General features: G+C 35.7%; 12 non-coding genes across 12 annotated transcripts; all 12 read right to left on the reverse strand.

The window, feature by feature from the left end:
* Positions 1-776: 776 nt before the first annotated feature.
* Positions 777-858, reverse strand: TRNAS-UGA (transfer RNA serine (anticodon UGA)). Its single transcript has one exon. It is a non-coding gene; the product is annotated as a tRNA-Ser (tRNA).
* A 1080-nt stretch (positions 859-1938) lies between these two features.
* On the reverse strand, positions 1939-2020 carry TRNAS-UGA (transfer RNA serine (anticodon UGA)). Its single transcript has one exon. It is a non-coding gene; the product is annotated as a tRNA-Ser (tRNA).
* A 1080-nt stretch (positions 2021-3100) lies between these two features.
* Positions 3101-3182, reverse strand: TRNAS-UGA (transfer RNA serine (anticodon UGA)). The gene has a single exon. It is a non-coding gene; the product is annotated as a tRNA-Ser (tRNA).
* Positions 3183-4262: 1080 nt separating this feature from the next.
* TRNAS-UGA (transfer RNA serine (anticodon UGA)) lies at positions 4263-4344 on the reverse strand. Its single transcript has one exon. It is a non-coding gene; the product is annotated as a tRNA-Ser (tRNA).
* Positions 4345-5424: 1080 nt separating this feature from the next.
* Positions 5425-5506, reverse strand: TRNAS-UGA (transfer RNA serine (anticodon UGA)). The gene has a single exon. It is a non-coding gene; the product is annotated as a tRNA-Ser (tRNA).
* Positions 5507-6586: 1080 nt separating this feature from the next.
* TRNAS-UGA (transfer RNA serine (anticodon UGA)) lies at positions 6587-6668 on the reverse strand. Its single transcript has one exon. It is a non-coding gene; the product is annotated as a tRNA-Ser (tRNA).
* Positions 6669-7747: 1079 nt separating this feature from the next.
* TRNAS-UGA (transfer RNA serine (anticodon UGA)) lies at positions 7748-7829 on the reverse strand. Its single transcript has one exon. It is a non-coding gene; the product is annotated as a tRNA-Ser (tRNA).
* Positions 7830-8909: 1080 nt separating this feature from the next.
* On the reverse strand, positions 8910-8991 carry TRNAS-UGA (transfer RNA serine (anticodon UGA)). The gene has a single exon. It is a non-coding gene; the product is annotated as a tRNA-Ser (tRNA).
* A 1080-nt stretch (positions 8992-10071) lies between these two features.
* On the reverse strand, positions 10072-10153 carry TRNAS-UGA (transfer RNA serine (anticodon UGA)). The gene has a single exon. It is a non-coding gene; the product is annotated as a tRNA-Ser (tRNA).
* Positions 10154-11233: 1080 nt separating this feature from the next.
* On the reverse strand, positions 11234-11315 carry TRNAS-UGA (transfer RNA serine (anticodon UGA)). Its single transcript has one exon. It is a non-coding gene; the product is annotated as a tRNA-Ser (tRNA).
* A 1080-nt stretch (positions 11316-12395) lies between these two features.
* Positions 12396-12477, reverse strand: TRNAS-UGA (transfer RNA serine (anticodon UGA)). The gene has a single exon. It is a non-coding gene; the product is annotated as a tRNA-Ser (tRNA).
* A 1082-nt stretch (positions 12478-13559) lies between these two features.
* TRNAS-UGA (transfer RNA serine (anticodon UGA)) lies at positions 13560-13641 on the reverse strand. The gene has a single exon. It is a non-coding gene; the product is annotated as a tRNA-Ser (tRNA).
* Positions 13642-14654: the final 1013 nt, after the last annotated feature.

The raw sequence follows: 14654 nt of genomic DNA on the forward strand, positions 1-14654 counted from the left end.
TATTCCACAGGTTCTCAAACTCGGTTCTCAGAACCCCACACAGTGCATGTTTTGCAGGTCTCCTCGCAGAACCACAAGTAAATAATTAGCTCCACAAGTGGACTTTTTAAAATGTGTCAGTGAGTAATTAATACACCTATGCACCTGCTGGGTTACCTGCAAAACATACACTGTGTGGGGTCCTGAGGACTGAGTTTGAGAACTTATGGTCTATTCCTTAATAAAGTTTGGAATTATAACAACTGACACTGCACAATTAATAGTTTGTTGATTACCAGACATTATTTCTTACCTTTCATTACATCTCTACAGCTGAAAATCCAGATAGAAAGAATCTGCATGCATAAGTTGCCACTGGGAAACATTTATACAAGGTCACAAGCATGTACATAGAATGCAGGAAGACACTGTCTGAGATTATATGGTTTAAAAAGAAGTCCATTGTAAAACAGGATATATATGTAGGTGAGCTAAGCTGAGATTGAGAACTCAATTCTTAAACACAACATGCTTTGATTCTCTTCATCTTGAATGCATTTAGTTTTTAAACCAGCTTGAAAAGCAAATGGATTTCGAGTCCATCACCTTAACCACTCGGCCACAACTACCTTAATGTTGTTTCACTGACAAGCTGTGTGCAAAATCAATGTTTTCCTTTTTTGGTAGCTTTTACAGTAAGTTATACTTTGGGAAATGTAAAAGCTACTTTAGTTTCATGGAAAATAAAGTTATCAAGGACAAATGAGCTTAGCTTTCTACATGCATAAAAAGCAGTACGTAGCTGGCAGGATTTGAACCAGCGCGGGGAAACCCCAATGGATGTCAAGTCCATCACCTTAACCACTCGGCCACAACTACCTGACCTCAATTGGATGGTGCTACTTGGAAATCAAAACATTTTTCCTGTTGGCAGAAATATCTGATACATTTTATTTTAATTTGCTTCAATATTAATATGTAAACTTTGTGAAATATAATAGCTAGTATAGTTTAATATCAAATATAGGTGTCAAGGACTTTTGATCTTGTACTAAATTAATTAGAAATCAGAGCCTTTAACATCACACCATGCCAACACTAGTGCTCATGAACTGTATTGTACATTTTACGGACATTTTATCAAATAATAATCATTTAAAATATATTAGGTTTTTCATTGGTCTATTCCACAGGTTCTCAAACTCGGTTCTCAGAACCCCACACAGTGCATGTTTTGCAGGTCTCCTCGCAGAACCACAAGTAAATAATTAGCTCCACAAGTGGACTTTTTAAAATGTGTCAGTGAGTAATTAATACACCTATGCACCTGCTGGGTTACCTGCAAAACATACACTGTGTGGGGTCCTGAGGACTGAGTTTGAGAACTTATGGTCTATTCCTTAATAAAGTTTGGAATTATAACAACTGACACTGCACAATTAATAGTTTGTTGATTACCAGACATTATTTCTTACCTTTCATTACATCTCTACAGCTGAAAATCCAGATAGAAAGAATCTGCATGCATAAGTTGCCACTGGGAAACATTTATACAAGGTCACAAGCATGTACATAGAATGCAGGAAGACACTGTCTGAGATTATATGGTTTAAAAAGAAGTCCATTGTAAAACAGGATATATATGTAGGTGAGCTAAGCTGAGATTGAGAACTCAATTCTTAAACACAACATGCTTTGATTCTCTTCATCTTGAATGCATTTAGTTTTTAAACCAGCTTGAAAAGCAAATGGATTTCGAGTCCATCACCTTAACCACTCGGCCACAACTACCTTAATGTTGTTTCACTGACAAGCTGTGTGCAAAATCAATGTTTTCCTTTTTTGGTAGCTTTTACAGTAAGTTATACTTTGGGAAATGTAAAAGCTACTTTAGTTTCATGGAAAATAAAGTTATCAAGGACAAATGAGCTTAGCTTTCTACATGCATAAAAAGCAGTACGTAGCTGGCAGGATTTGAACCAGCGCGGGGAAACCCCAATGGATGTCAAGTCCATCACCTTAACCACTCGGCCACAACTACCTGACCTCAATTGGATGGTGCTACTTGGAAATCAAAACATTTTTCCTGTTGGCAGAAATATCTGATACATTTTATTTTAATTTGCTTCAATATTAATATGTAAACTTTGTGAAATATAATAGCTAGTATAGTTTAATATCAAATATAGGTGTCAAGGACTTTTGATCTTGTACTAAATTAATTAGAAATCAGAGCCTTTAACATCACACCATGCCAACACTAGTGCTCATGAACTGTATTGTACATTTTACGGACATTTTATCAAATAATAATCATTTAAAATATATTAGGTTTTTCATTGGTCTATTCCACAGGTTCTCAAACTCGGTTCTCAGAACCCCACACAGTGCATGTTTTGCAGGTCTCCTCGCAGAACCACAAGTAAATAATTAGCTCCACAAGTGGACTTTTTAAAATGTGTCAGTGAGTAATTAATACACCTATGCACCTGCTGGGTTACCTGCAAAACATACACTGTGTGGGGTCCTGAGGACTGAGTTTGAGAACTTATGGTCTATTCCTTAATAAAGTTTGGAATTATAACAACTGACACTGCACAATTAATAGTTTGTTGATTACCAGACATTATTTCTTACATTTCATTACATCTCTACAGCTGTAAATCCAGATAGAAAGAATCTGCATGCATAAGTTGCCACTGGGAAACATTTATACAAGGTCACAAGCATGTACATAGAATGCAGGAAGACACTGTCTGAGATTATATGGTTTAAAAAGAAGTCCATTGTAAAACAGGATATATATGTAGGTGAGCTAAGCTGAGATTGAGAACTCAATTCTTAAACATAACATGCTTTGATTCTCTTCATCTTGAATGCATTTCGTTTTTAAACCAGTTTGAAAAGCAAATGGATTTCGAGTCCATCACCTTAACCACTCGGCCACAACTACCTTAATGTTGTTTCACTGACAAGCTGTGTACAAAATCAATGTTTTCCTTTTTTGGTAGCTTCTACAGTAAGTTATACTTTGGGAAATGTAAAAGCTACTTTAGTTTCATGGAAAATAAAGTTATCAAGGACAAATGAGCTTAGCTTTCTACATGCATAAAAAGCAGTATGTAGCTGGCAGGATTTGAACCTGCGCGGGAAAACCCCAATGGATTTCAAGTCCATCACCTTAACCACTCGGCCACAACTACCTGACCTCAATTGGATGGTGCTACGTGGAAATCAAAACATTTTTCCTGTTGGCAGAAATATCTGATACATTTTATTTTAATTTGCTTCAATATTAATATGTAAACTTTGTGAAATATAATAGCTAGTATAGTTTAATATTAAATATAGGTGTCACGGACTTTTGATCTTGTACTAAATTAATTAGAAATCAGAGCCTTTAACATCACACCATGCCAACACTAGTGCTCATGAACTGTATTGTACATTTTACGGATATTTTATCAAATAATAATCATTTAAAATATATTAGGTTTTTCATTGGTCTATTCCACAGGTTCTCAAACTCGGTTCTCAGAACCCCACACAGTGCATGTTTTGCAGGTCTCCTCGCAGAACCACAAGTAAATAATTAGCTCCACAAGTGGACTTTTTAAAATGTGTCAGTGAGTAATTAATACACCTATGCACCTGCTGGGTTACCTGCAAAACATACACTGTGTGGGGTCCTGAGGACTGAGTTTGAGAACTTATGGTCTATTCCTTAATAAAGTTTGGAATTATAACAACTGACACTGCACAATTAATAGTTTGTTGATTACCAGACATTATTTCTTACCTTTCATTACATCTCTACAGCTGAAAATCCAGATAGAAAGAATCTGCATGCATAAGTTGCCACTGGGAAACATTTATACAAGGTCACAAGCATGTACATAGAATGCAGGAAGACACTGTCTGAGATTATATGGTTTAAAAAGAAGTCCATTGTAAAACAGGATATATATGTAGGTGAGCTAAGCTGAGATTGAGAACTCAATTCTTAAACACAACATGCTTTGATTCTCTTCATCTTGAATGCATTTAGTTTTTAAACCAGCTTGAAAAGCAAATGGATTTCGAGTCCATCACCTTAACCACTCGGCCACAACTACCTTAATGTTGTTTCACTGACAAGCTGTGTGCAAAATCAATGTTTTCCTTTTTTGGTAGCTTTTACAGTAAGTTATACTTTGGGAAATGTAAAAGCTACTTTAGTTTCATGGAAAATGAAGTTATCAAGGACAAATGAGCTTAGCTTTCTACATGCATAAAAAGCAGTACGTAGCTGGCAGGATTTGAACCAGCGCGGGGAAACCCCAATGGATTTCAAGTCCATCGCCTTAACCACTCGGCCACAACTACCTGACCTCAATTGGATGGTGCTACTTGGAAATCAAAACATTTTTCCTGTTGGCAGAAATATCTGATACATTTTATTTTAATTTGCTTCAATATTAATATGTAAACTTTGTGAAATATAATAGCTAGTATAGTTTAATGTCAAATATAGGTGTCAAGGACTTTTGATCTTGTACTAAATTAATTAGAAATCAGAGCCTTTAACATCACACCATGCCAACACTAGTGCTCATGAACTGTATTGTACAGTTTACGGACATTTTATCAAATAATAATCATTTAAAATATATTAGGTTTTTCATTGGTCTATTCCACAGGTTCTCAAACTCGGTTCTCAGAACCCCACACAGTGCATGTTTTGCAGGTCTCCTCGCAGAACCACAAGTAAATAATTAGCTCCACAAGTGGACTTTTTAAAATGTGTCAGTGAGTAATTAATACACCTATGCACCTGCTGGGTTACCTGCAAAACATACACTGTGTGGGGTCCTGAGGACTGAGTTTGAGAACTTATGGTCTATTCCTTAATAAAGTTTGGAATTATAACAACTGACACTGCACAATTAATAGTTTGTTGATTACCAGACATTATTTCTTACCTTTCATTACATCTCTACAGCTGTAAGTCCAGATAGAAAGAATCTGCATGCATAAGTTGCCACTGGGAAACATTTATACAAGGTCACAAGCATGTACATAGAATGCAGGAAGACACTGTCTGAGATTATATGGTTTAAAAAGAAGTCCATTGTAAAACAGGATATATATGTAGGTGAGCTAAGCTGAGATTGAGAACTCAATTCTTAAACATAACATGCTTTGATTCTCTTCATCTTGAATGCATTTCGTTTTTAAACCAGTTTGAAAAGCAAATGGATTTCGAGTCCATCACCTTAACCACTCGGCCACAACTACCTTAATGTTGTTTCACTGACAAGCTGTGTACAAAATCAATGTTTTCCTTTTTTGGTAGCTTCTACAGTAAGTTATACTTTGGGAAATGTAAAAGCTACTTTAGTTTCATGGAAAATAAAGTTATCAAGGACAAATGAGCTTAGCTTTCTACATGCATAAAAAGCAGTATGTAGCTGGCAGGATTTGAACCTGCGCGGGAAAACCCCAATGGATTTCAAGTCCATCACCTTAACCACTCGGCCACAACTACCTGACCTCAATTGGATGGTGCTACGTGGAAATCAAAACATTTTTCCTGTTGGCAGAAATATCTGATACATTTTATTTTAATTTGCTTCAATATTAATATGTAAACTTTGTGAAATATAATAGCTAGTATAGTTTAATATTAAATATAGGTGTCACGGACTTTTGATCTTGTACTAAATTAATTAGAAATCAGAGCCTTTAACATCACACCATGCCAACACTAGTGCTCATGAACTGTATTGTACATTTTACGGACATTTTATCAAATAATAATCATTTAAAATATATTAGGTTTTTCATTGGTCTATTCCACAGGTTCTCAAACTCGGTTCTCAGAACCCCACACAGTGCATGTTTTGCAGGTCTCCTCGCAGAACCACAAGTAAATAATTAGCTCCACAAGTGGACTTTTTAAAATGTGTCAGTGAGTAATTAATACACCTATGCACCTGCTGGGTTACCTGCAAAACATACACTGTGTGGGGTCCTGAGGACTGAGTTTGAGAACTTATGGTCTATTCCTTAATAAAGTTTGGAATTATAACAACTGACACTGCACAATTAATAGTTTGTTGATTACCAGACATTATTTCTTACCTTTCATTACATCTCTACAGCTGAAAATCCAGATAGAAAGAATCTGCATGCATAAGTTGCCACTGGGAAACATTTATACAAGGTCACAAGCATGTACATAGAATGCAGGAAGACACTGTCTGAGATTATATGGTTTAAAAAGAAGTCCATTGTAAAACAGGATATATATGTAGGTGAGCTAAGCTGAGATTGAGAACTCAATTCTTAAACACAACATGCTTTGATTCTCTTCATCTTGAATGCATTTAGTTTTTAAACCAGCTTGAAAAGCAAACGGATTTCGAGTCCATCACCTTAACCACTCGGCCACAACTACCTTAATGTTGTTTCACTGACAAGCTGTGTGCAAAATCAATGTTTTCCTTTTTTGGTAGCTTTTACAGTAAGTTATACTTTGGGAAATGTAAAAGCTACTTTAGTTTCATGGAAAATAAAGTTATCAAGGACAAATGAGCTTAGCTTTCTACATGCATAAAAAGCAGTACGTAGCTGGCAGGATTTGAACCAGTGCGGGGAAACCCCAATTGATTTCAAGTCCATCACCTTAACCACTCGGCCACAACTACCTGACCTCAATTGGATGGTGCTACTTGGAAATCAAAACATTTTTCCTGTTGGCAGAAATATCTGATACATTTTATTTTAATTTGCTTCAATATTAATATGTAAACTTTGTGAAATATAATAGCTAGTATAGTTTAATATCAAATATAGGTGTCAAGGACTTTTGATCTTGTACTAAATTAATTAGAAATCAGAGCCTTTAACATCACACCATGCCAACACTAGTACTCATGAACTGTATTGTACATTTTACGGACATTTTATCAAATAATAATCATTTAAAATATATTAGGTTTTTCATTGGTCTATTCCACAGGTTCTCAAACTCGGTTCTCAGAACCCCACACAGTGCATGTTTTGCAGGTCTCCTCGCAGAGCCACAAGTAAATAATTAGCTCCACAAGTGGACTTTTTTAAATGTGTCAGTGAGTAATTAATACACCTATGCACCTGCTGGGTTACCTGCAAAACATACACTGTGTGGGGTCCTGAGGACTGAGTTTGAGAACTTATGGTCTATTCCTTAATAAAGTTTGGAATTATAACAACTGACACTGCACAATTAATAGTTTGTTGATTACCAGACATTATTTCTTACATTTCATTACATCTCTACAGCTGTAAATCCAGATAGAAAGAATCTGCATGCATAAGATTCCACTGGGAAACATTTATACAAGGTCACAAGCATGTACATAGAATGCAGGAAGACTCTGTCTGAGATTATATGGTTTAAAAAGAAGTCCATTGTAAAACAGGATATATATGTAGGTGAGCTAAGCTGAGATTGAGAACTCAATTCTTAAACATAACATGCTTTGATTCTCTTCATCTTGAATGCATTTCGTTTTTAAACCAGCTTGAAAAGCAAATGGATTTCGAGTCCATCACCTTAACCACTCGGCCACAACTACCTTAATGTTGTTTCACTGACAAGCTGTGTACAAAATCAATGTTTTCCTTTTTTGGTAGCTTTTACAGTAAGTTATACTTTGGGAATGTAAAAGCTGCTTTAGTTTCATGGAAAATAAAGTTATCAAGGACAAACGAGCTTAGCTTTCTACATGCATAAAAAGCAGTACGTAGCTGGCAGGATTTGAACCTGCGCGGGGAAACCCCAATGGATTTCAAGTCCATCGCCTTAACCACTCGGCCACAACTACCTGACCTCAATTGGATGGTGCTACTTGGAAATCAAAACATTTTTCCTTTTGGCAGAAATATCTGATACATTTTATTTTAATTTGCTTCAATATTAATATGTAAACTTTGTGAAATATAATAGCTAGTATAGTTTAATGTCAAATATAGGTGTCAAGGACTTTTGATCTTGTACTAAATTAATTAGAAATCAGAGCCTTTAACATCACACCATGCCAACACTAGTGCTCATGAACTGTATTGTACAGTTTACGGACATTTTATCAAATAATAATCATTTAAAATATATTAGGTTTTTCATTGGTCTATTCCACAGGTTCTCAAACTCGGTTCTCAGAACCCCACACAGTGCATGTTTTGCAGGTCTCCTCGCAGAACCACAAGTAAATAATTAGCTCCACAAGTGGACTTTTTAAAATGTGTCAGTGAGTAATTAATACACCTATGCACCTGCTGGGTTACCTGCAAAACATACACTGTGTGGGGTCCTGAGGACTGAGTTTGAGAACTTATGGTCTATTCCTTAATAAAGTTTGGAATTATAACAACTGACACTGCACAATTAATAGTTTGTTGATTACCAGACATTATTTCTTACCTTTCATTACATCTCTACAGCTGTAAATCCAGATAGAAAGAATCTGCATGCATAAGTTGCCACTGGGAAACATTTATACAAGGTCACAAGCATGTACATAGAATGCAGGAAGACTCTGTCTGAGATTATATGGTTTAAAAAGAAGTCCATTGTAAAACAGGATATATATGTAGGTGAGCTAAGCTGAGATTGAGAACTCAATTCTTAAACATAACATGCTTTGATTCTCTTCATCTTGAATGCATTTAGTTTTTAAACCAGCTTGAAAAGCAAATGGATTTCGAGTCCATCACCTTAACCACTCGGCCACAACTACCTTAATGTTGTTTCACTGACAAGCTGTGTGCAAAATCAATGTTTTCCTTTTTTGGTAGCTTTTACAGTAAGTTATACTTTGGGAAATGTAAAAGCTACTTTAGTTTCATGGAAAATAAAGTTATCAAGGACAAATGAGCTTAGCTTTCTACATGCATAAAAAGCAGTACGTAGCTGGCAGGATTTGAACCTGCGCGGGGAAACCCCAATGGATTTCAAGTCCATCGCCTTAACCACTCGGCCACAACTACCTGACCTCAATTGGATGGTGCTACTTGGAAATCAAAACATTTTTCCTGTTGGCAGAAATATCTGATACATTTTATTTTAATTTGCTTCAATATTAATATGTAAACTTTGTGAAATATAATAGCTAGTATAGTTTAATGTCAAATATAGGTGTCAAGGACTTTTGATCTTGTACTAAATTAATTAGAAATTAGAGCCTTTAACATCACACCATGCCAACACTAGTGCTCATGAACTGTATTGTACAGTTTACGGACATTTTATCAAATAATAATCATTTAAAATATATTAGGTTTTTCATTGGTCTATTCCACAGGTTCTCAAACTCGGTTCTCAGAACCCCACACAGTGCATGTTTTGCAGGTCTCCTCGCAGAACCACAAGTAAATAATTAGCTCCACAAGTGGACTTTTTAAAATGTGTCAGTGAGTAATTAATACACCTATGCACCTGCTGGGTTACCTGCAAAACATACACTGTGTGGGGTCCTGAGGACTGAGTTTGAGAACTTATGGTCTATTCCTTAATAAAGTTTGGAATTATAGCAACTGACACTGCACAATTAATAGTTTGTTGATTACCAGACATTATTTCTTACCTTTCATTACATCTCTACAGCTGTAAGTCCAGATAGACAGAATCTGCATGCATAAGTTGCCACTGGGAAACATTTATACAAGGTCACAAGCATGTACATAGAATGCAGGAAGACACTGTCTGAGATTATATGGTTTAAAAAGAAGTCCATTGTAAAACAGGATATATATGTAGGTGAGCTAAGCTGAGATTGAGAACTCAATTCTTAAACATAACATGCTTTGATTCTCTTCATCTTGAATGCATTTCGTTTTTAAACCAGTTTGAAAAGCAAATGGATTTCGAGTCCATCACCTTAACCACTCGGCCACAACTACCTTAATGTTGTTTCACTGACAAGCTGTGTACAAAATCAATGTTTTCCTTTTTTGGTAGCTTCTACAGTAAGTTATACTTTGGGAAATGTAAAAGCTACTTTAGTTTCATGGAAAATAAAGTTATCAAGGACAAATGAGCTTAGCTTTCTACATGCATAAAAAGCAGTACGTAGCTGGCAGGATTTGAACCAGCGCGGGGAAACCCCAATGGATTTCAAGTCCATCACCTTAACCACTCGGCCACAACTACCTGACCTCAATTGGATGGTGCTACTTGGAAATCAAAAAATTTTTCCTGTTGGCAGAAATATCTGATACATTTTATTTTAATTTGCTTCAATATTAATATGTAAACTTTGTGAAATAAAATAGCTAGTATAGTTTAATATCAAATATAGGTGTCAAGGACTTTTGATCTTGTACTAAGTTAATTAGAAATCAGAGCCTTTAACATCACACCATGCCAACACTAGTGCTCATGAACTGTATTGTACATTTTACGGACATTTTATCAAATAATAATCACTTAAAATATATTAGGTTTTTCATTGGTCTATTCCACAGGTTCTCAAACTCGGTTCTCAGAACCCCACACAGTGCATGTTTTGCAGGTCTCCTCGCAGAACCACAAGTAAATAATTAGCTCCACAAGTGGACTTTTTAAAATGTGTCAGTGAGTAATTAATACACCTATGCACCTGCTGGGTTACCTGCAAAACATACACTGTGTGGGGTCCTGAGGACTGAGTTTGAGAACTTATGGTCTATTCCTTAATAAAGTTTGGAATTATAGCAACTGACACTGCACAATTAATAGTTTGTTGATTACCAGACATTATTTCTTACCTTTCATTACATCTCTACAGCTGTAAGTCCAGATAGACAGAATCTGCATGCATAAGTTGCCACTGGGAAACATTTATACAAGGTCACAAGCATGTACATAGAATGCAGGAAGACACTGTCTGAGATTATATGGTTTAAAAAGAAGTCCATTGTAAAACAGGATATATATGTAGGTGAGCTAAGCTGAGATTGAGAACTCAATTCTTAAACATAACATGCTTTGATTCTCTTCATCTTGAATGCATTTCGTTTTTAAACCAGTTTGAAAAGCAAATGGATTTCGAGTCCATCACCTTAACCACTCGGCCACAACTACCTTAATGTTGTTTCACTGACAAGCTGTGTACAAAATCAATGTTTTCCTTTTTTGGTAGCTTCTACAGTAAGTTATACTTTGGGAAATGTAAAAGCTACTTTAGTTTCATGGAAAATAAAGTTATCAAGGACAAATGAGCTTAGCTTTCTACATGCATAAAAAGCAGTACGTAGCTGGCAGGATTTGAACCAGCGCGGGGAAACCCCAATGGATTTCAAGTCCATCACCTTAACCACTCGGCCACAACTACCTGACCTCAATTGGATGGTGCTACTTGGAAATCAAAAAATTTTTCCTGTTGGCAGAAATATCTGATACATTTTATTTTAATTTGCTTCAATATTAATATGTAAACTTTGTGAAATAAAATAGCTAGTATAGTTTAATATCAAATATAGGTGTCAAGGACTTTTGATCTTGTACTAAGTTAATTAGAAATCAGAGCCTTTAACATCACACCATGCCAACAGTAGTGCTCATGAACTGTATTGTACATTTTACGGACATTTTATCAAATAATAATCATTTAAAATATATTAGGTTTTTCATTGGTCTATTCCACAGGTTCTCAAACTCGGTTCTCAGAACCCCACACAGTGCATGTTTTGCAGGTCTCCTCGCAGAACCACAAGTAAATAATTAGCTCCACAAGTGGACTTTTTAAAATGTGTCAGTGAGTAATTAATACACCTATGCACCTGCTGGGTTACCTGCAAAACATACACTGTGTGGGGTCCTGAGGACTGAGTTTGAGAACTTATGGTCTATTCCTTAATAAAGTTTGGAATTATAACAACTGACACTGCACAATTAATAGTTTGTTGATCACCAGACATTATTTCTTACATTTCATTACATCTCTACAGCTGTAAATCCAGATAGAAAGAATCTGCATGCATAAGTTGCCACTGGGAAACATTTATACAAGGTCACAAGCATGTACATAGAATGCAGGAAGACTCTGTCTGAGATTATATGGTTTAAAAAGAAGTCCATTGTAAAACAGGATATATATGTAGGTGAGCTAAGCTGAGATTGAGAACTCAATTCTTAAACATAACATGCTTTGATTCTCTTCATCTTGAATGCATTTCGTTTTTAAACCAGCTTGAAAAGCAAATGGATTTCGAGTCCATCACCTTAACCACTCGGCCACAACTACCTTAATGTTGTTTCACTGACAAGCTGTGTGCAAAATCAATGTTTTACTTTTTTGGTAGCTTTTACAGTAAGTTATACTTTGGGAAATGTAAAAGCTACTTTAGTTTCATGCAAAATAAAGTTATCAAGGACAAATGAGCTTAGCTTTCTACATGCATAAAAAACATTACGTAGCTGGCAGGATTTGAACCTGCGCGGGGAAACCCCAATGGATTTCAAGTCCATCGCCTTAACCACTCGGCCACAACTACCTGACCTCAATTGGATGGTGCTACTTGGAAATCAAAACATTTTTTTTCTGTTGGCAGAAATATCTGATACATTTTATTTTAATTTGCTTCAATATTAATATGTAAACTTTGTGAAATATAATAGCTAGTATAGTTTAATGTCAAATATAGGTGTCAAGGACTTTTGATCTTGTACTAAATTAATTAGAAATCAGAGCCTTTAACATCACACCATGCCAACACTAGTGCTCATGAACTGTATTGTACAGTTTACGGACATTTTATCAAATAATAATCATTTAAAATATATTAGGTTTTTCATTGGTCTATTCCACAGGTTCTCAAACTCGGTTCTCAGAACCCCACACAGTGCATGTTTTGCAGGTCTCCTCGCAGAACCACAAGTAAATAATTAGCTCCACAAGTGGACTTTTTAAAATGTGTCAGTGAGTAATTAATACACCTATGCACCTGCTGGGTTACCTGCAAAACATACACTGTGTGGGGTCCTGAGGACTGAGTTTGAGAACTTATGGTCTATTCCTTAATAAAGTTTGGAATTATAACAACTGACACTGCACAATTAATAGTTTGTTGATTACCAGACATTATTTCTTACCTTTCATTACATCTTTACAGCTGTAAGTCCAGATAGAAAGAATCTGCATGCATAAGTTGCCACTGGGAAACATTTATACAAGGTCACAAGCATGTACATAGAATGCAGGAAGACACTGTCTGAGATTATATGGTTTAAAAAGAAGTCCATTGTAAAACAGGATATATATGTAGGTGAGCTAAGCTGAGATTGAGAACTCAATTCTTAAACATAACATGCTTTGATTCTCTTCATCTTGAATGCATTTCGTTTTTAAACCAGTTTGAAAATCAAAAGGATTTCGAGTCCATCACCTTAACCACTCGGCCACAACTACCTTAATGTTGTTTCACTGACAAGCTGTGTACAAAATCAATGTTTTCCTTTTTTGGTAGCTTCTACAGTAAGTTATACTTTGGGAAATGTAAAAGCTACTTTAGTTTCATGGAAAATAAAGTTATCAAGGACAAATGAGCTTAGCTTTCTACATGCATAAAAAGCAGTACGTAGCTGGCAGGATTTGAACCTGCGCGGGAAAACCCCAATGGATTTCAAGTCCATCACCTTAACCACTCGGCCACAACTACCTGACCGCAATAGGATGGTGCTACGTGGAAATCAAAACATTTTTCCTGTTGGCAGAAATATCTGATACATTTTATTTTAATTTGCTTCAATATTAATATGTAAACTTTGTGAAATATAATAGCTAGTATAGTTTAATATTAAATATAGGTGTCACGGACTTTTGATCTTGTACTAAATTAATTAGAAATCAGAGCCTTTAACATCACACCATGCCAACACTAGTGCTCATGAACTGTATTGTACATTTTACGGACATTTTATCAAATAATAATCATTTAAAATATATTAGGTTTTTCATTGGTCTATTCCACAGGTTCTCAAACTCGGTTCTCAGAACCCCACACAGTGCATGTTTTGCAGGTCTCCTCGCAGAACCACAAGTAAATAATTAGCTCCACAAGTGGACTTTTTAAAATGTGTCAGTGAGTAATTAATACACCTATGCACCTGCTGGGTTACCTGCAAAATATACACTGTGTGGGGTCCTGAGGACTGAGTTTGAGAACTTATGGTCTATTCCTTAATAAAGTTTGGAATTATAACAACTGACACTGCACAATTAATAGTTTGTTGATTACCAGACATTATTTCTTACCTTTCATTACATCTCTACAGCTGTAAATCCAGATAGAAAGAATCTGCATGCATAAGTTGCCACTGGGAAACATTTATACAAGGTCACAAGCATGTACATAGAATGCAGGAAGACACTGTCTGAGATTATATGGTTTAAAAAGAAGTCCATTGTAAAACAGGATATATATGTAGGTGAGCTAAGCTGAGATTGAGAACTCAATTCTTAAACATAACATGCTTTGATTCTCTTCATCTTGAATGCATTTAGTTTTTAAACCAGCTTGAAAAGCAAATGGATTTCGAGTCCATCACCTTAACCACTCGGCCACAACTACCTTAATGTTGTTTCACTGACAAGCTGTGTGCAAAATCAATGTTTTCCTTTTTTGGTAGCTTTTACAGTAAGTTATACTTTGGGAAATGTAAAAGCTACTTT

Source organism: Pseudophryne corroboree, chromosome 11, assembly GCF_028390025.1.
Source record: "Pseudophryne corroboree isolate aPseCor3 chromosome 11, aPseCor3.hap2, whole genome shotgun sequence".
NCBI lineage: Eukaryota > Metazoa > Chordata > Amphibia > Anura > Myobatrachidae > Pseudophryne > Pseudophryne corroboree.